A 23,398-nucleotide genomic window follows, 5' to 3' on the forward strand; every position below is an offset into this window, starting at 1 on the left:
GGGGGGAATTGTCATGAAGTCATCCCTTGAATTTATCTACTCAAACCAAACTCGGTTGAGAGTTTTCAGCAAGTTCAACATATTGTGGACAGCCAACCAGTGCAATACACAAAGTTTCTAGTTACATGGATTTTATTGATATTGCTAAGGTATCGATTCTAAACTGAAAGGTTGGGTTAGCAAGTCGTTTCAGGGTTTGTTGCAATCCTCTTCACAGCCCAATTACCATCTATAATAAAGTTGTTTGAAAAAAAAAGCTGTTGTCTGTGGGCCCCGCATGACTGTGACAAACACGACCAATTTCATTCTTTGACAAGAGGGCCAATGGGTGGAGGTGGAATGCATCGGTTGCATTTTTTTCTAAGTGTAGCGTTATCTCTTGCTGGCTTCTCCAGCAGAACCAAGGCTATCTGTAGAGTGAAGCCACTGTACAATCTACACAATCAGATGGAAATTGCTGTGGGTCATTGGTCATTCACATATTGGTGTGTAGCTCAAGGTAAATGTTGATAAAGATTGGCACGTACATTAGAAAATCAATTTAGAAAAAGCACAGCGCAGTTTGTTTACACGTTACACCCTGCTTTATGTATTCTTATACCTTTACACCACGTCACTGAATCTATCCAGCTTTAGAACCTGAAGGGGCTTGATCAGAAGCTATCGATCACACTAACAGGCAAAGCATTCACAGGCAGCCTGGTAATCCAGTGGCAGGAGAAGCTTTGGTCATTACTAACATAAATGACAGCTATATAGCCCAAGTGTAATTGGAATGCAAGGTTCCACTCTCTGGTAATAACCATACATAGAGCAGCAGAGTTCAGCGCATGAACTAGACTGGCCCTGGAGAATAATTTAAACCATAAATCAAACGTCTACGCTGCGGTTCACCTTGAAGCTCTATAGGATTGTCTTTAGCACTTAGCCAGAAATTGGGTTGAATATGTTTTCTTGTTTTTTTTTTCATTCAGGCAAATATTGTAAAGATTGAAGGATGTGTATTACACCCAAATGGATGTGATGTACATTTTTATGATGACGGCGGCAACAGCCTTTTTTTTATTTCTAGGTATAAATCTTGAATCTGCAGGCTGTGGTAAGGCTTCAGCTTCCAGCATGATACAGACAGATGTTGGCAAAACATCTGAATGTGTCGCAGATGCCATGGAAAGTGAAAAACACAGTCGACTGAAACACTGTAAATATTCAAACAGTGTAAGGGGGAAAAACACAGCATGTTTGCAGTTTTTTAATACATGCCAAAAAATTTGATCTATTTGGACATTGGAATAAAATCTATTGAAATTCATTGAAATATAGGGAATCAGCGTAAAATGCGGGTGTTTCAGTGTCAAAGATGTTATTATAGATGTCTGTATATCAAACAAATCATTCGACTGAATTTCAAACAGGTATTTCACATTTTAACTTATCAACACTCAGCCAGATATGTCGGTGGGCCGGCCACAGGCGATGGTGGTGGTCTTGCCTGAAATACATTAAGCTTGCAAGAAAACTCTAATCTTATCTCAAGAGCAGGTACTGTGCAGAAGACCTTACACTGCAAATGTGGATCCCACAAATCCAGAGACGCACATCAAGTTTCATTACCCTCTCATTACACCACGCAGATGATAGAAGATATATTCAAATTTTGATCTGGGAATGTCAGTACATGGGCGTAAATAAATTCATAGCTTTTCCATTATCCCCCACCGTTCTCAGATATCTTTTGCTCGGGCCTCGATAATAATCACTTTCCTTCCACTGGGATGAGGTGAGTGTGACTTTGAACACGCCTGTGATCAGCTTTGGGTCCTGCTGTGAGTCTTTGTGGATGAGATGTTTACTGGGGCTCTTTGTGGGGCCAGTAAGATCCCACTTAGTGTGAATGATGGCAGCTGTGAGGGCGCCTCTGGCAAGTGTGACTCCAACTATGGCTGCTTGGTCTCATGCAGCGTACCGCGCCAGCTGCTCAGGCTGTGCGGCACTCCAGTGAGCATGACGGATTGTGGCTGAGGTAAGCACGTCTCTGGCGACAGCGATGCTCAACGCAGCAAGGGCGAGCGCGACTCTGGCTGCAGCTATGGCCAATCGCGGCGGACAGAGAGTGCAGCCGGCCGCATGGAGCGCGGCTGCGTCATGCGAGTGTGACAGAGTATCTGTGACGAGCGTGATTGTGTGTGCTCTGTGTGGGCTGCTGCTGCTGCTGCTGCTGCTGCTGCACAGGCTGACACACTGGTGAGAGTGATTCTGGTGATCAAAGCAGCTTTGACTGCTGGTGCAGAAACGTATCACTCTGGTGGAGTTTGCTGGTTGGGCAGAGACTGTGATGAACACAACTACAACAAGTGTGACTGACTGCAGCTGGGCTGAGCAGGATTCAGTTAAGCTGCGTTCATGCCACTCTGTTTCAAGCCACGACTGGAGTGTGGGGCCAATAAGCTCCAGTGCTTCTGCAATCTGCACAACCACACGCTGATGAGGATTTCTCTGGTTTCTAATCTGGTTAGCCTCACACAATTTAAATTCTTTGGTATGACTATGACAAACTAGACTTCCTCAGTGATATTAACTTCTTGTTTTCATATAATATGGATAATGTATACATAATCAATTTATCTAATTTAGCTACACACGCACAAAGGTCCATCCCACTTGAAACCTAGTCCAGCTGACACAGACCAAAGAGTGAGTTCTAGCGTGAGGGAAAGAACGGTGATGCATGGCACAGCTTAAATTGAAACTATGAAGTCTGATTATCTGCTTGAGCATGGATTATGAACCACACGGCATATAGCACTGCACACGCCTATTTAAAGATCTCTTTTATCTCGTTATAATCATAACAAGGCGTTGAAGTGTTTTTGGTTCATTATGAAACTGTGAATATGGCAGGCAAGATATATAGTGAGAAACACAGGTATAAGTACATAACGTGCAGGCCTACAATATGTAGAATCCTGGGCTTTCTAAAGGGCATTTGTATCTGTAAGTGAGAACTGAAAGCCGCTGACTCCCACACCTGCCGGCATCTGCCGAGGACTCAGTGTTCCATCACAGTGAGCAGAGCACAGATCAGTCTCACCACACTCATCATCACACCACTGACACTGCTGTGGTACATCATTCAAGCCTGTCTTCAATCTTAACAATAGATGTGTAAGATAAGTGACAAACTAGTTTTTAAACAAGCTCGGGGAACTGTGAATCTATTTCTGTCACCCGTGTCTTCAGACAAGATGCTTATCGACTCGGAAAAACACAATCACTGTCAGACTAAACAGATGCCAGACACTGCTGGTCTGAAAAGATTGGACGAGCTGGATAATCCAATATGACATAGGTGTTTACATTGAAATTATTTAAAAAATAGCTATTTCAGCTATTTGTACTTATTTATGATCGATTCTTACACATTGTGGATTAATCTGTTCATAGTATCTTTGATCTGTATGTAAAACATATATTTGTGAGCTGTGTGGCACTTGATAATTGCAAACGCCCTTTGAAAGGTATTGATGATTATAAACAGAGTGCCCTTGTCCTGTCCAATAACTGTTGGCACTGTTTTAATACAATGGAAAGACTCACACTCTTACTCCTACCTCGGTGGATACAGTCAATATGGGTGAGATTGTAAAATAAAAGTTTTTCTGGCAAACTGATAAATTGTTTCTGTCATTCTGTAAAATATTGGCCAGTATTGCCAAGAGTACAAACAATTTATTTTCAAGCACTTTCTTCAAAACTCCAACAACAGCTTCTAACCAAATGTGTATGCCTTTCTTCCCTCATCCATTATTGAAGACTGGCAAACTTCCTTCTCAAAAACCCTGAGCGTTCCTTATGCACAACACTAAACAGGGAAATGTGTTTGTGTGTGTGTGTGTGTGCGTGCCTTATTGGTAAAATAAATATCAACTAAAATCAAGTTTGTAAGACTGAAACTAGGAGTAAACACAATAAAAAAAGGTTGTTATAAAACTGAGGGAGAAAAATAACTCAAAGCTTAACACGATTAAGCTTTGTATTCCAGTGAATTTTAATGAGGCCAGTACACGGTTACTAGACAAGTAACCGTTTACTGGGGGGGGGGGGCTGGTCTCTTCTTCTCTAACAATGAAGTCAAAACAACTCGCTGCGTCCTAATCTGCAGGAGGAACTCCTCTCCTGTGATTAATCACGTGATTCGTCAAACACAAAATAAACTTCAAGTCCTGAAGCCTCCGTGTCCTAATAAATTCTGATTAGTGTTGGTGTTTATTATTAATGTGTAATGTGAGTGCAGGTCAGCGGGGGAGTGAGGAGGGAGGGCATGCAGCAGGGTGATACAGCGGAAACCACAAAGTTGGTGAATTCACCCTTTGGGGAAGATATTAACCAAATTAACCGACAGGAGCAAAATTGGGTCGGTTAGAGGTTATAAATGTCGGTTTGATAAATTTTGGGTTAATTGCCCGGCCTTACCCAAAAGGCTAATAAGTCATTAGACAGTAGCCAATAAGCTCCAAGGTTGGCCTGAAATAGACAGCGGCTATTGCCACTTTTTAGGAAGGTGGCTGGTAAGTGTCCGTCTCGACGCAGGAAGCAATGGGCGAATCCTATCATGAAATATGGTTGAAAACTCTCCTCGTTGTCATTATTTGTTGAGACTTTACACAACAGTATTATGTGCCACAGAAACGCATCACATTATCGGGTTTCTGTCCGTCTGAAGGAGAACTGGAAAAGGCCATGTTAACCTGTGACAGGGGGGACAGCCACTGCTGCAAGTCATCCTGTCCTCCCAGATAAGTGTGTTCACATTCTTGGCATGCAGTCAAACTTGTTCAAGGTGGGTGTCAGCGCGCGACAGACTCGTCCGCTCGTGTGTCTGTGATGTTCATGGATATGCATCAAGGCAAAACCAAGGTCTGGCTGTCCAGCTCAGAGACATCGGGGTGCCATCCCTGCTGATTGCCAACCGTGTACTTTCGTCCTGCCTCTTGTCCGGCTGCTATTTGTGACTTCAATAGATTTTTGTGCATTTTTTGCACCTCAAAATTCTCAGTTACACACTCAAAGATCAGTTTTGTTTTTTGCTTTTAAAGACCATCCTGAACATGAACTCTTGAGCAGGTACAATATCAGAGTGATACTGCTCTGACAGGAATGCTATTTTTTTGTGCAGAAGACATCTGGGCCTGTAAGAGAGTTTAAGTGTAGCCCCATTAAGGATTACCTTGGATTAGAATTCAGAAGTTGGCCCCATGGCTGCGCTAAAGGTCTTATTCAGGTGTTTTTAGTGCATTTAAAAAGCTGATGCTCATGTGTGTCGTTTTTTATTTTTGATTCAGGAAACCATGTATCAATAAACATCCGCCTGGTGCCAGCCAGGTGAAACTTCAGATCTTGAGACGGTTTCAGCTACAGTTGTGCGCGTCACCACAAGTGACACGCAATGCAGTTTCCTCTCTCTCACACGAGAACTTGTCTTTTACTCTTCAGTGAGAGCGATGAACGAACCCCCCCCCCCCCCGCAACTGCCACAGATTTAATTCATTTGTTGTAGATACTGCAGAGAAAGAAACTGCCCATTCATTCTGATCCACACCAACATGTAATGGGGTCCTCCCTCCTGACTCATAACACCTCCTTCCACCAAGTTTCCTGGTAATCCGTCCAGTAGTTTTTGAGTAATTCTGCCATCTAGCAAACAGACCTCCTTGGTGGAGGTACAAATCAAAGCTTCTCTGCCCAATCTGAGTTGTGGGTACTTCAACATTTTTCAACATTTCACATTGCTCAAATTTCCCAACTTCTGACCAGATTTTGCCTTTTTAAGAATAATTTTAATTTATATAGACATTTTCTTAACCCCCATGGCACCTAACCAGAGTGCTGTGTTTCCACCTATCCCTGACCATGTTATCCCTATTATGAGCCTCACATCAAAACATTATCTCCAGAAGCCCCGACATTTTTATTTGAAGTGCCTACGATGACGACAGCCTACACTGCTACAGTGTGAGCACAGCACCGCCGGAAAAAAAATGCTGCAGTGAGGCTTTTAAAGCAGCGAGTGAGGATCACGCCTTCTCTCCTTTGGCATCTTCTCACCTCTCACTGTGTCATCATCGATTTCAAGAGCTGCTAATGTTTATGTTCTCATAGACCGACCCGGCCACGGCCTGTCTGTGAAGTGGAGATTCCTGCACGACTGGCCCCAAATCCTCATACTGGACAGGAGCCTCCAGACAGTTGCCATGTCAAGGTTAAAGCTGAACGGTGACCGTGCCGTTCCCGTGCTGAGGTTATGGGTGAGCCTCCAGCACACTGACGACGGAATTAAGAACTTTTTTTTTTATCCTCTCGGTTTATTTTTCCATCCCTGCTGCCATGTCTGATCTCAGGGTATTGGATTTGTTATTGCTGTGGATTCTTCTGTTTATTGAGGCATTTAGGTCAGTCAGTCATCACAACCTTGACTCACAGATTTACTGTGCTAAATGCCGACGATCTGATCGTTGAAATATTTAGATGATCTATTTACTTTATCATTTAAACTGTGAAAACCCTTCATGAATTTAAAAACTAAGAATTCCACAGATATCATCAAACCTACACCATTTTCGAGTGTGGCATGATGATGAGGCTGAGACTTATGGTCTCTGCTGTGTTCCGTACATTAATACTTTGAATTACAAAATAAATATTACAGTCCTTTGCATAGACTATGTCATAAAACAGACTCCTTGACATTGTGATGAAGTCTCTTTTTACGTGGCTCAAACCTGAACCCACTGTAAAAGGTAGGATCTGACTTTATTATCCACTGGAGCTGCTGCAAACTTTTATAACCTTCTTACTTTATTACCTTTATTAGGTTTTATCTGCTGAGTATTCTCTTGATTAATTGTTCAGTCATAAATACGTCAGGAAAAATACTGAAGAAAATGCGTCATAATTTCCTAAATCCCAAGGTGACATCCTCAAATTGCTTGTTTTTCTGGCTAACGGTCACCGACCGGAACATTTTCGATTTATTATCATATAGGAGAAATAAAGGCGGTAAATCCACACAAGTGAGAACCTGGGACACATGAGTGTTTGGTAATTTATTCTGGAGAAAGTCCTCTTAAAAAGATCCGGTGTGCAGAATTGAGGGAGATGTATTTGCTGAAATGAGATATATAATATTCACAGTTATGTTTTCATTAGTGTATAATCACCTGACACTAAGAATTGTTATGCTTTCATTTGCTTTTAATGAGCTTTTTACAGCTAAATCGTGAGCCCTCTTCCATGGAAATCTGCCATGTTGCACCACTGCCATTTTTCATTCTTTACTCCACTTGGAAGGAGAAGGATGAGTAGAGGGATATTCAGTCAGTTGCAAGCCAGACACTGTGTATAAAGATGGACGACGTGACGGCTCCACAACCCTGCATCCCCTGAACGTTTCTGTGCAGTCTCTGACTCCAAATGGCGTCTTCGGTGCAAGAAGACAGCGTTCATATCCGGGATATGGCTTTATCACTACAAAGAGGGAAGTGGGGACATGTTGTCCATCTTTGTATACAGTCTATGGCTGCAGCTGCCATGTCACTGCAAGGTGCCACGAAAAACCCTTTACACTGGACTGTTGGAATGATTAAAGCTGTGTTATCTTGAGGCCACTGCTTTCGCAATGTGATCAAATGTCTTAAAGGGATAGTTCACCAAAAAATTGAGACGCCCTCATATTCTACCCGCCACTATGCCGATGGAGGGGTGGGTGAAGTCTTAAGAGTCCACAAAACACTTTTGGAGTCTAAGAAGTAAACTTTGTAGATGCTGCATCCGATACAATTGTAGTCAATGGTGACCTTCACTTCAGACGTAATTAAACAACAGAGAAAACACAACATGTAGCACATGAGCAGTACGGAGGCATGTTATGTTGTTTCTGTGTTTTATGACCTCTGAATTCTCGGCCACCATTTAATTCAATTGTATGGGATTGGGCTGCTTCAAAGTTTACTTCTCAGACTCCAGAAGTGTTTTGTGCACTCAAACACTTCATAGTGGTGAGTAGAGGATGAGTGAATTTTCATTTTTCAGTGAACTATCCCTTTAATGGATGAAAGGAAGCGAAATCAGGCAACAGCAAAAACCCAAGGGGCGCCATCCACATGTTCGTGCACTGTCAGATCTGGTCAATGCTCTCTCCATGCTGGTGTTGATTATTTAGTTTTTGTGATTCTGCACTCTGATGGGAGCAGATGGCCACTCGGTAGGGAATACTTCAGGACTGCAAATGATTTTTGAAAAGATGCAAAAGCAGTATGACATGTGCATTGTTTTTCTTGATTAAACATTGTGTCGTGAACACCAGGCTGCTGCAACAGAACCAGAAAAACATACGTGCTCCTGAGCGCCATCATACTGATTGGTAATGTCATGCAGTCCACGAGACAAGTTTCCTTGTCGATGCAGTAAAAAATAATTGGTGTCGGAGATTGTGACACCCTCGGGATAATGGTGGCACAGGTCCATTAGAAAAATATTTCTAAGACAATTAAAGCTTTTCTCTCATTTTTTTTAATCCCAGAACCCACTCGGCACCTCTCTCCATAGCAACACCAGGCATCATGTAGAGGAGGTTAGCAGCCATGTGAAGGTTTAACCCACTGACTGTCTGTGCCTCTGCGATCACAAACACCAGAAGCACGTCACAGCAGCACACACGACTACAATTTGTGCCACACAACCTCTCTTCACAAAATGATTACCCACTGTCTTTGCCAGCAACATTTCTCCACTAATCTGGACCAGGCTCAAAAATCTGACCGCTCGCTGTCTCTGACTTTAAAATACCTTTTAGTCTTCTGCCAGATTCGATCAAGCGTGCAATATTTAATGCTTTAATTCCCTTTCAGTGCCAGTCCATCACATTGATGCGTGATTGGACTGATTTAAGAAGGTTTTTACAGTTTTAAATGCAGCGTTTATCTCCCGTCGTCAAAACCATTGCGGGTCTTGAATGTGCATCAGGGGTTTCTGAGGACCTGCAGTCGTTCCACCTCTCCATTATTGTCGGTCCAGAGGCTCCAGGCTCCTGGAACCTTCTGGCACCTGGGAGCTTTTGACTATCAGGTTTAACTAACCTGTCACCTTTAAAGTTCACAGCACAGACAGACATTAGGTTTAGGAGAGTGGGTGAAAATAAGAGAGATCAAGCTGGCATTGTGCGACCTTTAGTCACCTATGGGTGAATGCCTCTCTGACTGCTTGTGGACCGAGTCCTGAAGCAGGTCTTAACTTGCCTTGACTGAATTACTGCAGGTCACTTCAACAGTTTCAGAAAGAAAACTGCAACCACCATCAGCAGAGACCAAGCAAACAGCCCATTCAAAACAGGCAGGTTTAAAATGGGCACTGCACTTGTCTTATATATACCATACAATACAGAGCCCTTAATTCCAAACACAAATGCAGGGTTCCAGTGAAGCTTCATTCAAATATCTGATATTTGTTTTTCGTTTTTAGGATTTGATTCTGTAACAGCGATTTCCTGCTATCTTCCTTCCTACGTTGCACAAACAGAGGGTGAGAAACAGAAGGTCAAAATCTCTTGTGATAATTGAACAGTTCATGGATTCATTTGAACGAAGGCTGACTAAACCACAACAATGTTCCACGAACAAATAAAATATCACCCTGAAAATGTGTTTGTTTGTCAAGTATACTACAGCTACTGAAGCATAACACAAAATTATATTTTATAACGACAAATTGTATCTGACCGATTATCTGCTGTGAACAATGCGAACGTGGTTACCATGCAACTGTTACACAAGCTCTGGCGGTCATTAATCAAACAATAGTCGATGATTTTCTGTGCTCCTAATGTACTCGTTGAAAACGTGTCATGCATGTCTTGGCAAGTGGATTCTAGTCCCTAAATGACGGGGATGTACATTTGCACGAGAACATTGTTGTCACGACTCCTCTGTCTCTGCCAGCATCAGTAATGCAAGTCGTCAGCTTGTGGATTTTTCCACTCAAATCACAGATTTGGCAGAAAATGTGTAAAGGCTCAGGACCAGTGACATAAAGGATCATAAATCAGTGGGTGTTTAGAAGTAACATTATTCCTGGGTGAATGGAGCTTCAGTGATACATCTTACTCCTCTCCTGCACATAAATGGGGAAGTAATGAGGTAATGAAGTAGGTAAGTGAAATTCTTGGAGGCAGTGAGTGTATGTTGAGAGATTCGGAGTAATGCAGAAGTCCTCCGCCAACCTTAAAATATTCAACTGCTTCACTGCAAATTATGTTGGGTTGTGCTGGAGCAGTGAGGTGTTTGTGTGTCTGCACCTCTCCCCTGACTGCATTAACGCAGCCTCCTCATTGTCCTGCTTAGTTCCTGCTTCTCATCATCTTTGCCCGTGGGGAGTCGAGCTGTTCAATTCCCCCTCAGAGCTTCTTGGTCATGACTGACATGATCGCAGTCGTCCGACATACTTAGAGGGCTCTCGTGACTTTACCACCCGTCAGCTGTTATCATTATCAGCATCAGCCAGTCGCTCTATGCCGTGGTCCCGTCTCCACTTGAGCTGTGTGGCTGATCTCTCGAAAACAAGCTTCTCACTGTGTGTGTGTGTGTGTGTGTGTGTTTACTGATTAGTTTCCAAAGCATGATGCATACATCAACGTAGGCTTTCCCCTAACCCTCTGGAAGATATTCCTCCGGTTCCTTCTCAAATAATTTGAGATACTTTTTTTTTTTACTGCATCAGCCCTTATACTGTGCCTGGAGGAACAATATATAGAAATGCTAATCCCTGCAACAATCTGCCTCTGTCTTCTCCGCCGTGCGCTCAATTTGCCTGCGTTTGCATGCAGAACCCGAAGATTAGCAATTACAAACAGATCCTCTAATCACGCCACTTCAGATGCAGGAGCACGGCGTATCTATAATGTACCTCCCCGGTAAAAAAGATACCACCTTCTCCTTCAAACAAAATCTGCTCTCCCTGACACATCCCCGATAAGTTTGATGTCGCTTCCCTTCCACCATGCAGCCATTTACTGTGAGACCGGGGGGGGGGGGGGGGCTCACTGCTCCGTATGTCTCGGCAGATGAAGAAACTGGCTGGGAAAAGTCATTTACTTGTGGTCACACTCACGAGTCTGGGGAGTCGTTGCATTACGAAGCGTGTAGAGCGCAGACTGAGAGATGGCTTGAGGGGTGGGGGGGGCTCGGCTGCGAGGAGCCAGAGATGACTGTGCATTACATCAAATGTGAGGTGCGGTCAGAAAACAGAAATATGTGACGTGCAGGAAAAGGTCTCCCGCTAATGTGGCAACTGGCCGGCAACAGACGGAGCAGAGGGCGGAAAATGATCCTCCGAGTGAATGACAGCTTTTAACCTTGACCTGGATGATGGCCACTAATTAAACCCAGCCCATGGCCTCTGACATCGGCTGCTTGAGAAGCAGGAAAAAGATTAAGCAAATAACCGCTACATCATTGCTCCTTCTCATGTGAAATATCCGCGTGTCAAGCCTGTGTGCCCACATTTTTCAGCACTCAGTACTTTTTAAATATGCAGAGCCGGCAGGATTGTTTGTTACGTGCATCTTGTCTGGAGAAGGGCCACCAATCACCGCGCCTCCCACGCACATGCATCATTCAAATCACCTTGAAGAGCATATAGGTGCTTAGTCAGTCAGTCAGGGGACTCCAGCCAATCCCTTCTCCACGGCTAAAACCATTTGTTGCTTTCATGTACCAAAAAAACCAGGAAAACCACACTGCAGTAGTAATTCTGAGCGGGTCGTGCTCATGTGCTCTCCGTTGATACGACTCCACACGATTTTTAAGAAGACTCTGAAGAGGGTTTGCTGTTATTTGAATTATTTAGGGTGTTTGGGCGAGATGATAAAGAGCCTTCCCTCCACACATCGGATGTTGGGCGAAATCTTACAAGACCATTGACACACTATTGTGAATAGTCAATGACTAGGCTTACATGGTTGCCAATGTTGTGATATAAACCAAGCAACACTCTGAATAAGACACCGCCATGTAAACTGCATCTCCTGAGGACCTTTACCAGAATAAGGTCATAAGCAATCATCAAATTAAGACGTAGTAGATGGAGTAGTTTGTGTTATAACGTCCTATTGGAGTTTTCACTGTATTTTCCAACATCAACACACAGCAGCTATCAAGTGCTTGATGATGCCTGTGCAGGGGATGGTGCTATGAAGAAGTCACACTTCCTGAGGGAGGGAGAAACCAAAGTTATGCTGAGCTTTTGAGGGTAAATGGATATTATGAAGGGTTTGGGTGTGTGCTAACGTTGCATTAGTGACATTTACAAGAAGGTCGTTGGAATGTTGGACGTATTGTACCTAATGATGGGCCGTAATCAGACCATGCTGTGAAACATGTGAACAGGAATATGAATGGGATATTCTATATTATCAACTCATGTAATCACGCTTACCATTCATTATCTACACTCCTTATCCAACTTATAGGGTTGCAGGGGGGAGCTGGGGCAGCAATCCCAGCTGACAATGGGCGAGAGGCGGAGTACACACACTGGACAGGTGTCCACCGTATCACACAGGGCCGACAGAGACAAACAACCGTGACATTCACTCCTACGGTCAATTCAGTACCCAGAGAAAACCCAAGCAAACAGAAAGACCTTGGCCAAACTTGGATTAGAACCAGGGAACGTCTTGCTGTGAGACAACAGAGCTAACCATCACCATGCTGCCCTTCTGTAAACACTATAAACAAAATAGGGTCTCATTCTAAAAAGGGTCAATAGTTGGAATAATGGTAAGTGTAGTCGGTGGCTGAGAGGAGGGGTGAGGAGATAATGCGGGAGAGGGATAAGCAGAGAGAGAGAGAGAGAGAGAGAGAGAGAGAGAGAGAGAGAGAGAGAGAGAGAGAGAGAGAGAGAGAGAGAGAGAGAGAGAGAGAGAGAGAGAGAGAGAGAGAGAGAGAGAGAGAGAATTTGGCGTTTTTAATGAGGCAGGATTGTGTCTCTCACATCTAGTTAGTTTAAACCATTAAGAGAAATTAACATTCTATATACATGTGTGTTGTGCCCCCTCGGCTCTCAAGTTAAGTCTCTAATGTTCTAAGACAAGTAGGACACCGGTATGAATTTCCCTGTCAGTGTTGGTGTGCTGTACAGTGGGGTGGTGGGCGCAGACAGCTGACAAGACCCTTGCACTGCTCGGGTGCTGGTGTGGGGGGCTGTGTTCCAAGGTTAAGTTAGCCTCTGTCACTGGTTCCAGATGTTTTTTTGTTTTTTTGTTGTTTCTGACAGGATGTCCACTGATCCAGGGTCAGAGGAGCAGGAGGCAGGAATTTAACAGACAGACAAACCCGGGGACGCACGACGAGCGCCTTCCTTTAATTGCCCATTAACGGGAAAGTAACAATTTCCATGTGGAGCCGCCGCCGTATGTCGCATTGTGTCGCCTTGTGTCCACCAGTCCACACAAGTCAAGTCAAAAGCCATTTAAAAGCGCCAACGCCTCAACCGCATCCCCACAATAACAGAAAAGAAGAGGAAAGAAAAGAAAACACTACTTAATTCCCATGCGAAGTCTTTTTCTTTATTTTATTTTATCATCATTCCAGGCTCCAGTGTGTGAACGACGCGCAGCACCGCGTCCTCAGCAGCAGCAGCATCAGCAGCAGCATCCAGCAGCAGCATACAGGGGGGAGACCTGTTAAACCATCAATTACACTGCGGTACACAAACAGCAGTTGTTGCATGTGCATGAAACGGTGCCACTGCGCGCATTCGCGAACCATGCCCATGCCGCGGACATGTGCGTAAAACCGGGCAAACCCTCCGCGCGTCACACGGAACACACGCGCGCACATAGCGCAGGTTAATGACAAGCATGTTAAAAAAAAAGAAGAATAAGCATCATCTCACCAGCAGCAGTGTGTCGGCGGCGTGTTCTTCCTCCTCTCTCCTTCTCTTCTCCCCGAGTTAATGAGCTTCTGACGATGGGTCCGACTGATTTCTCCCTCAGCTCTTAATCTCCACTGTTTTTTTTTTTCTTTTCTCTTTTCCTAACCAGCGGTGAAATAATATAAGGGGGGGGGGGGGATCTGCGTCCTCTCGTAAAAGCTCTGCCCTCTTCAAACTAACCTTCCCGCCCCTCCTTATACCCACCTCAGATTGGCGCTGGCCAGGAGCGGCAAACCCTGAACCCGAGGGCTGGTTGCGGGAAGCGGTGGTCTGGCACACACGCGCACGTTTTTCGGGGACGACCGAGCACCTTGTCAGTGATGCTCTCGACAGCTGGAAGGGACTCTTCACACCCCCTCTTATTCCTCCTCCTCCTCCTCCTCTTCCTCCTCCTCTTCTTCCTTGTGCGTTATTGCGCACAAGGAAGAACAGCAGCCTCCCAGGCAGCGGCAGCAGCGAGTGGGCCCACTTCTGCAGCAGGGGGGCTCTGGGCACACTGACGCAGGTGCCCAAGGTCCCAGCACGGCTGACAAGCGATGCCAAGCCCCCGTGAGCTGCTATTGACAGTGATAAAGCAGTCTCATGTGAGTCACTGCAGGAGGAGGAAATGAGAGCAGATCTTTTTTCTCCCCCCCCTCCATTCTGTGACCTTGGGGTGGTCTCATCAGAGAAATGAGGAGGGGGGGGGGGGGGGGGGGGGGGGGGGGTAATCTGAGACATCTCCGGACGTGCTCAAGGTGCCCTTATATGCATGTCACCTCTAACCCCTGCTCATGCAGCAGCAAATAACTACAAGACTGTGCATATACTGTGCCAACTCCCAGGTGTGTTAGTGTGTAGAGCAGGGAGCAGTCCCTGACCTGCTTCTGTTCTCTCCTCTTCAACGTGCAAGAGCAAATGCAGTGGGATTGGATCCACCTGACACAAGTGACCCATGAGCTGGATTTTACCCTTACATTTGAATCAATTTGTTGCATTGGAAAAATCGCCGCCGTCAGTTTGTTACACTTTGGATTCAGTGAAAAGCCTGATTCAGGAAGCACACTGCCAGAAGTTTCTGTTTTCTTTGCTCCTCCCCCTTAAACTTTGTTTCCATGAAGAAAACAACTTCATCAATCTGACGACACATGGAACCACAGCCGGGTTCCATCACCACTGACGAGGAGCAGACTTCAATAACTTCACAAAGCATTGAACTTCCACTTTTCTACGCGCCCCTGGAAACATTCCCGTAGTCGTTTCCGTTAGTTGAAGTGCGTTTCTGAATTTGCACGTGTTTTTTTCTATTTGCATGGGTTTTCTTAATTTGCAGCGCGGTGAGCTCTCTTGGCCACCGACATCCACCAACATCTGTTATTTCTGCAATGGGAATGGATACAATCAGCATTCACTCCCTGGTCAAATGACTTTGCAGTAGACAGGTTTTTATCGGCTCGGATGCTGACGCTGCTGTTTTTCTGCTTGACTTTATGGTGTGCATTGAACTTTCAGGCGCGTAGTTAGCCAGACACTTGGAACGTCTCGGATATAACATGCAAAAGTATTTATCTTTTCTTATCTCGCAAAGATGCAACCCTGGACAGCGAGTTGCGATAACTCTGTTTCCAGTGAGTTTGTTTTGTGGAATATGACTCAAGCAGAATGAAACAGAACCGAAAAATCCGCTAATGGCAACGAGGAAGGCTTAAGTCGCCTTTTTTTGGTGGATTTAAAGAAATTTGTGTGAATAAGTATTTGATAACCCACATGTTACTCACGTGTTTTATTTGACTGAATGGTTCTGAGACATGCACGCAAATTTAAAAAAAAAGCTGTCTCCCTCAGTGTGACTGCAGGACACAAGCATGCTGAGTGCATACTTCTTAAGATCTGAACAATGTCTTCTTCTATTCTCCTTTACATATTATAAATTTGAACATGTTGCAGAAGTGCTGAAAGTATCAACTGACCTTGCATCACTGCTAATATGTTACGTGCAGTATTTGTAGGTTAGACCGTGGTAGTCATGTTAACGTGCCGGGAGCTTGTGCCGTCAGACGACTGCAGCGAGCGGCAAACCAAACAAACGCTTAGCGGTCATGAGTAATACATGAGCAGCTTCTGCAGCCAAACCCTCTGATGTTGAAGATATCGTACCATCTCAAACCGGTAAGACCTGAACCTGTAGGCATGGGTTCTCTGCCTCGGACCCCCCCAAAATAAAAGTGCCAGAGCTTGTGACCCCCGACCAAATTAACAGCACACCTTGCGTTTTACTGATCTGTAATCAAGGTTATTTGCCGTTTAAGATTGAATTGAATTTACTTTTATTTTATTTCATTAATTATTTGCAATCGATTTTTGGAAGTGCTTTGTAACCTTTTTATGTTATTAACAAGGTTAGTAACAAGTTATTATTATTAATAAGAAGGGACAAAACAAATTTAAAGGACAATTTTGTTTATCTGTTGTAATGAAAAATGCTAAAAAAAACAACAGCTTAGGGTCATACGACCCACTGGTGGGGTCCTATACTTCAAGTTCGGTAACCAGTGTTTTTTTTATGCAAACGTTTGTATTTGAAACCATTAAGCGAGATAGACGACGTCTATTTCACTGCTTTTTGAGGCAGATCTGGTTTAAACTTTTATTTCCTATCATATATAACAGCCTGTTTATTGCACTCTTCTGCTGTAACCTCACTCAGCGGGGCTGTGCTACCTGTGAGCACATTATGATGATGAACTTCCCACTTGGAAAACAGAATGCTCATGGTACAGCACAGGATAATACAAATTCATAAATCAGGCTTTCCGTCACGATTTATAAACTGTTTGTTTCCTATACGTCTGGGCCGGGAATGGGAATCTCTGCAACACTTAATCCATTCCTTTGAACCTGCAGGCTTTTTAAACTTTCATCACCTCTCGCAGCTTTTGAGGAGGGGAAGGTGAGGGCGGGACAGCGGGATTCCACTGTGTGAGGTCCAGCCTGAGGTTCCTAGCATCTTCTCCCTAATTAAGTTTTCCGCGGAAGGCTTCTGCCCTTGTTCTCGCTGGGGGTCTTAGGTTGGGGGTTGGCATTTTCATTTATCCTTTTCATTTATTGTTTTGTTGCAAAGGCCTTTGAGACTGTAATTATAACTGGAGGCGGAAATAAACTTGATTAGCTGTGAGCTTCCATGGAAGAGGAGAAAGAGAGCGCGAGAGAGAGGTGTCGGCCAGTTCAGCTTGTGAGCCATGAAGCGAGAGAGTTCGAGCATATGCAGTTATTTAAGATTTAGGGGGTGGAAATCTTTTACGATTCTGCCTATATCATCAATCCCTCCTGCCGAGATAGATTCTTTAATCTCTTCCTTGACTTGTTTCATGTGTAACCTCAGTATATGAGGATCTACCACCGGCGTAGAACATGAGGTTTTAAATCGTTATTGCAACTTATTCCGTCCTTACCTTTTAAAAGATGTGGCGGAGCAGAAGTGGCGGAATGAAGCGAGCACAATGTGCCATTTCCACACTGTCTGCACTCACAGCACGCCTAACATTTACTGTAGCTTCCTTTCATGAAAAAAACCCTGTAGCCGGCATAATCGTGTCCTCCGGCTAATAATTATAAACTCCGGAAAAACTGACACTGAGATGTGTGCCTGTCTCGGCTGCTTTTATTAATTAGTCCCAGCTCGTGGACAAAAACATGTTGGGCTTCTCTCGAAAATGGACGCTGGGAAAGCCTTTATTTAGAAATGGTCTTGACAATTATTGTTTCCAATAGACTATTTGCGAAAGTTTCATTTTAAATTCAGAGTTTCCAAACGGGCATTCTCACAGACCCGTTGTTCCAGAAGCAGGCTCAGCACTCCGAGGTTGTCAGAACCAACACCAGCTCAGTTTGGATAAGAATGCGACCTGGTCTTATCACTCGATAACTGCTACTCCTGGTCGGGGGTTGGTGACTCTGAGGGACACACTTAAACCCCGAGAGGTTGCACCCTGTAGCTTTGAGGCGTGGACGCATGTATGTCGATGTGAAGTCGGTAAACATCTTATCGTTCCATTCATCTGATTCCTTCTTGTTTTCTTCTCTTTTCCGTCTTTTCTTCTGCACTAATGAGTGCGACCTTTTCGACATTTCATATCCCTGGAAATGAGTCATTTGGCTTCAGTTTTCTCTACATTCATTATCCCATATTGAAAATCCAACCAAGGGGCTTGTGCTCCTGTTGTTCTGTGTGTGTGTGAATGTGTGTGTGTGTGTGTGTGTGTGTGTGTGTGTGTGTGTGTGTGTGTGTGTGTGTGTGTGTGTGTGTGTGTGTGTGTGTGTGCGTGTCTGTGGGTGTGTGTGCGCGTGTGTGAGCCACAGGTGCAGGGGTTGTCGGAGCTGATAAATAAACACGGGGTGATTTGAGGACTCGCTGCCTCGTCTCTTATGAAGACTGAGCAGCTGTTTGATTCTTACAGATGCGCGCGGCCTGTTGTGATGAGTTCAACCAATGAGCTTCCCCTCTTGTGGCAGCTCTAAGTAGCTGCTGCATCAAATTATCACCTCAATTCAACAGTGTTGTTCGCATCATGAATATGACAAAATATACCGATTTTTCAGTTGAAGCTTTGCACAAATTCAGGCGGGGGGGACACCAGTTATGTTCGCCGCATCAGCACGCCATCAGCTCGCCATCCACCGATCCTAATTAGCACTAATTACTCTCGGCACTTAGTGGCAGGCAGTTCACTGATGCTGTCAGCTCTTCGTCTGAGCCATCAGCTGCCCTGTCATTCAGTGGTTCTGCCACGCTGCTCATCGACTTTAACCAGCCCCAGCCACTTTCTTTTTTCTCGTTCCCTAGTAATCAAATCCACTCGCGGTGGCATGTGGCTGCAGGTTTCGTCCCTCATTATGACGTGCAGTCCACATCTCAGCCTTGTGCATTTTAGTCGCTATGCCACCGGGGCCGATTCGATCTTGAGCCGCCGGGAAAAAGGAGCCACAGAGAGCAGAATCCGTTTTTGCAAATACAACTGAGTAAACACTTTCACGATGATGGTTTTTTTTTCTTTGCGACAGAAGCGTCTCGGATGTAATGTGCACATTCATCCCACAGCCAGACTTTGCATTTATATGCAGCATATTGCTTTAGAAGGCATTCAGAAGAGGAAGTGCTGTGATCATCACATAAAAATCAAGCCACACAAATCACTGTCAGCCCAGTAATTAATCACCAGAATGCTTTGGGATCGGACACGTAAACACTGTTTGTCATGGTCCAAAAAAAGAATCTCGATGCTACAGTAATTGCTTTTGAAAAATATCGCTGCTTGTTAACAAGTCCTCACTCCATCCATCATCCTGTAACTGTTTCCCTGTCTCCCACACTCTTATACCTTCCGTAAACAAAATAACAAATAGGGAGTTTGTGTGTGCACTCCGAAATGACCCAGAGTTTTCATGTCCTGATCAGAATCATATGAATGATAAGGCCGGTGTTGAGTGTTTCTCTAGAGAATGTTTACGCAGAAATGAAAGGTTGGCACCACCTCCCCGAGCTGCCCTGCTCACCCATTACACTCATTCTGGATGACTTGTCAAAGTTGGGCCTTTCTTTAGTTAAAAACGAACTGGTGAAAGAAATTGGTTGCATTGCATTGGAAGGCTCCCAGCTCCTTCTCTTTTCGTGCTTGGGTTCTGAGGCACCTGGACATTGTGTACTTGGAGTTGTCGTCTGCCGGAGTCCTCGGAGACAAGGAATCAGCTTTAGAGCCTCGGTATTCACTTTTAATGAACCTCAAGGATCTCTTGTAGGGATGCCCTGTAGGGATCGGTGACCTAGATCCATAGGATGGAGGTTTTTCTTAGAGCTTATTTTCCTCTTGGTATATTTTGTGTGCGTGTATTTGTTGGAATTTTTGTGTTTCTCTTGATAAAGAACAATTAAATCTAGAATGGCACATATCTCCACCCAGGCTCCTATGAAATCACGTTTAAATATCTAGATCCAAATTTTTATTTAGGTCTGCACCAAGTTGAACTCGCTCATAAATGCCAGATTTTTTTTGTCATAAAGATCCATGAATTGTTCTCTGATGGATCACGGGACAGGTACATAACCCCTTTCTCACATTGTTAACAAAAGTGAAAAACACAAAAACATAACCTCTTTGGTGTCGGTATAAATTTGAGCTTGACACTACTCTCTCGTGAGCACAGATGATGCCATATTGAGTTGTAAATTAATTCGTTTTCTAGATTTATATTTTATTGTAGTGTTTTTTTTGTTTATATATTTCATTTTGTATTGGTGATATTAAAATGTATAATGAGTGAATGACTGCCAAGTGGTTGCCTGCTGCGTGAATGGGAACCACCGAGCACTGTTCTGAATTCATGCCATATTGCTCAAAATAATCCCAGATGGGACTCTGGCATTTTCCACACATGATGTGTAGCTGCTCTCTGGAGGAGAGGTGCTCATCGCCAAACGTGTCGATGCCTCTCAATCCCGGTTCTTGGCATCGGGGGGGGCTTGTTTTCTATCCCTTTTTAATTGAGGCTCATTGCAACTTCTCAGGATCCTGGTCCTTAATTAGTCCTTGATTAGATGGCTGAAAAGAGCGATATATTTAAACTGAGCCCCCTCCACGCTCGTCCCCAGATGTACACACAGGGTCCGTGATGCACTCAGCCTCTGGAGACTGCTCGAGCACTGCTCATCCCAGAAGTGTAGGCCGCTCAGCTCCTGAGCATCCAACTGAAGTTTACGTTCGTTTTCAAAAATGGTTCTCCAGAGATAACACAGTTCTGTGCTGTTGGATCAGACACTGACTTCAGCTCCCAGTTGTGTGTTTGTGCTGTTTATTTCTCAAAAGACAACTTTTCGGTATAAAATAATAATATTTAATATCCCCTCAACCCTTGCACTCAATAAAAGCATACTGTATTGACCACACTTTATTATATGACTGCCAAAATATCATTAGCAGTAAATACCACTGATGCATATGTCTGGATACTGATCTATTGTGTGTCATTTAGCTGTTCCTTCCAACAAACTATTTAACATGAAAAATCCCTTCACTCAAGTGTCTCTGTGGTATTAGACATATTTTCATTGCATATAAAAAATGTGTCACTAAAAACAGATCTAGCAGCATCAGTACACAACATTGTGCAGTCATGACAATAATTGTTGGAAAAGAGTAAGTAAGATCATCTCATTGTCATGGAGACAGGGTTGCACGTAAACACACACACACACAGTCAGTCACCTGCCACGTAGCATGGAACCAGCCATCAACTCAGACTGCCCAGGTGGGTCACTGTGTTCCCTGATCAGTCCTGCACCTGGCACATGACTGGACATTTCTGCTGCTCACTCTCACTATGCTAAACTCATATTGTTTTACTATATTCAGTCACAGCTACGCACAATATTGACAAACAATATAAACAAATATTCGTCAAAGCTTCTCTCTCCTCAAATTGGCGAGATGGGCTGTTATCCTTGGAGGAGGTACAGACTCCCCTAAGCACTCCTTTTCAGCCAGGCTAGGAGGTTATGTGTGTTTTTTAGGTTTGTTTGTCTGACTGTTAGCAGGATTATGCAAAAACTACCGGACGGAGAACAGGAAGACACTCATTATATTTAGGTGTGGATCTTGATCAGATTGCTGCATCGTGAGAAAGGATGTGTTTCCACATTTTAGTTGATTTCTCTGGGAATAATTCATACATTGAATGATGAAAAATACTTAGGGACCTGATATCCATGAGTGAATGGGACTGTTGGACCTCAGCAGAGACATGTGGTCTTTAGGAATGTGGAATTTCTTTGACAGCATCGTTGCTAAGGAATTTTCTAAACTTTAACTCAAAGCATAAAATGTTAGGAAACTGTGGAAAAGTGTCCCTGGGGCTGAAACGGCACAGTACTCCATTCTCAGAGCGCTTTCTGTGTCATTACATCAATCTCAGCTACCGGCTCTCAGTTTAAGCTTCTGATGCTAAATAGAATAATAAGGACATAATAAATAATGCATATTTAACGTTAATATTAATTCAAGGAAATTCAGCAAAAGCTCCGTTCTATAAGAATGCTATGGTAATAGTAAAACAGTGAGAGATCCTATTGATAGCGCTCATAAAATTCTAATAATGTTGGACGAAGAGCTACATTATAAATGCCCTTTTTTAAATGTAAGAAAGACACGTTCTTCATATTCTTATAATGTGAATTTAGACCAGTGGGGTGATGGGCAAGGATTTTGGATTTCATGCTTATTGTTCTTTATTTTCTTATTTGGATTGTTTTTAATTTAAAACGCCAATGAAAGCAGTCAGAGAGGATCAGGAGGAGGATGCTGAGAAAAGTTACTTTCCATGTCTTGAAGGTAAAACACATTTACATTGCAAATGGTTTACACGTCTGTTCAAGTAGTTGACTGCTTAGCATTTAGACGACATCTATAATGTTGTTATTTTAATTGGAAAACAGCGTTTTTTTAACTACCATACTTGCACGGCTGAAATCCATAACACGTGACCATTCACATACACTGGGCATGTGAGTGGTAGTGTATACAGGTATTACTTGAATAATAGCTTGTTTATATCCATCCGAGCAGTTGCGTCATTGTAAAACGCAGAATTTAACCTCACTACAACAAAGACAACAGCGTCAGCAGCGCTTGTAATTGATTATGAATTATTAATCATTATCATTATATTGAGTAAAAATGGAAAAACTTTCACCTAGAATATTTTTCTCCATTTTATTTCTTTTGCCATGGTGGTTTAAGTGCATGTGGCCACATCTCTATAAGGCTTCAAGGGTTTGTACCTGTGATGTGGATTTTATGAAGCAGACACTATGCTCTAATCATTTTCAGGTTGGAGAATACTGTACCCAAGAATAAACAAACAAACAAACAAAAAGACAGGCCTGGAAAGCATTTCCTGAAGCAGTCATACAGACGAGGATCCACAAATTAAACCGAGATTTGAAATCCCAAATTAATTTGTTGCCACAAGTGAGGCTGATCACTCGTACTTTGTCGAACCCTTGTAGTGGAAAAGACTTCTAGATTTAATTAGAGAAACTGAAATGAGAGAACGGAGATCGAGAGCAGGTTATCTAGAAAGACCAGAGACTGTGCAGAGTGAGTCTTCCCTGTTGATAGAGTTTGAACCAACTGCTTGAGCTTTTTCTGCAGCGTATGGGAGAAGTAATTCAAAGTAAACCAACTGAAATTAATTATTGATGTGTTGTGAGAGACACCCGTACATCATTATGGCATTTTAAGTGGAATATAGCAATAGGAAAGAATTATTGAGTCGGCACCAGTTAGGTCAGGGTATTCAGGGAAGGGTAAATGCAAACATCCAAAAATCAACTTGCTGTCATGCAAAAGAAAACAAACCTGTCAGGCCTGACCTTCTATAA

At 43.6% G+C, this 23,398-nt stretch overlaps 1 protein-coding gene across 1 annotated transcript in view; it reads right to left on the bottom strand.

Moving 5' to 3' along the window:
* Positions 1-14,089, bottom strand: part of gabra3 (gamma-aminobutyric acid type A receptor subunit alpha3) — an 86,149-nt gene extending 72,060 nt beyond the window's left edge. The window contains exon 1 of the mRNA XM_062406134.1: positions 13,948-14,089. The gene's annotated coding sequence lies outside the window, so the exon portion shown is untranslated. The remainder of the gene's footprint in view (positions 1-13,947) is intronic.
* Between the last annotated feature and the right edge of the window lie 9,309 nt (positions 14,090-23,398).

Source organism: Platichthys flesus, chromosome 15 (assembly GCF_949316205.1).
Source record: "Platichthys flesus chromosome 15, fPlaFle2.1, whole genome shotgun sequence".
Taxonomy (NCBI): domain Eukaryota; kingdom Metazoa; phylum Chordata; class Actinopteri; order Pleuronectiformes; family Pleuronectidae; genus Platichthys; species Platichthys flesus.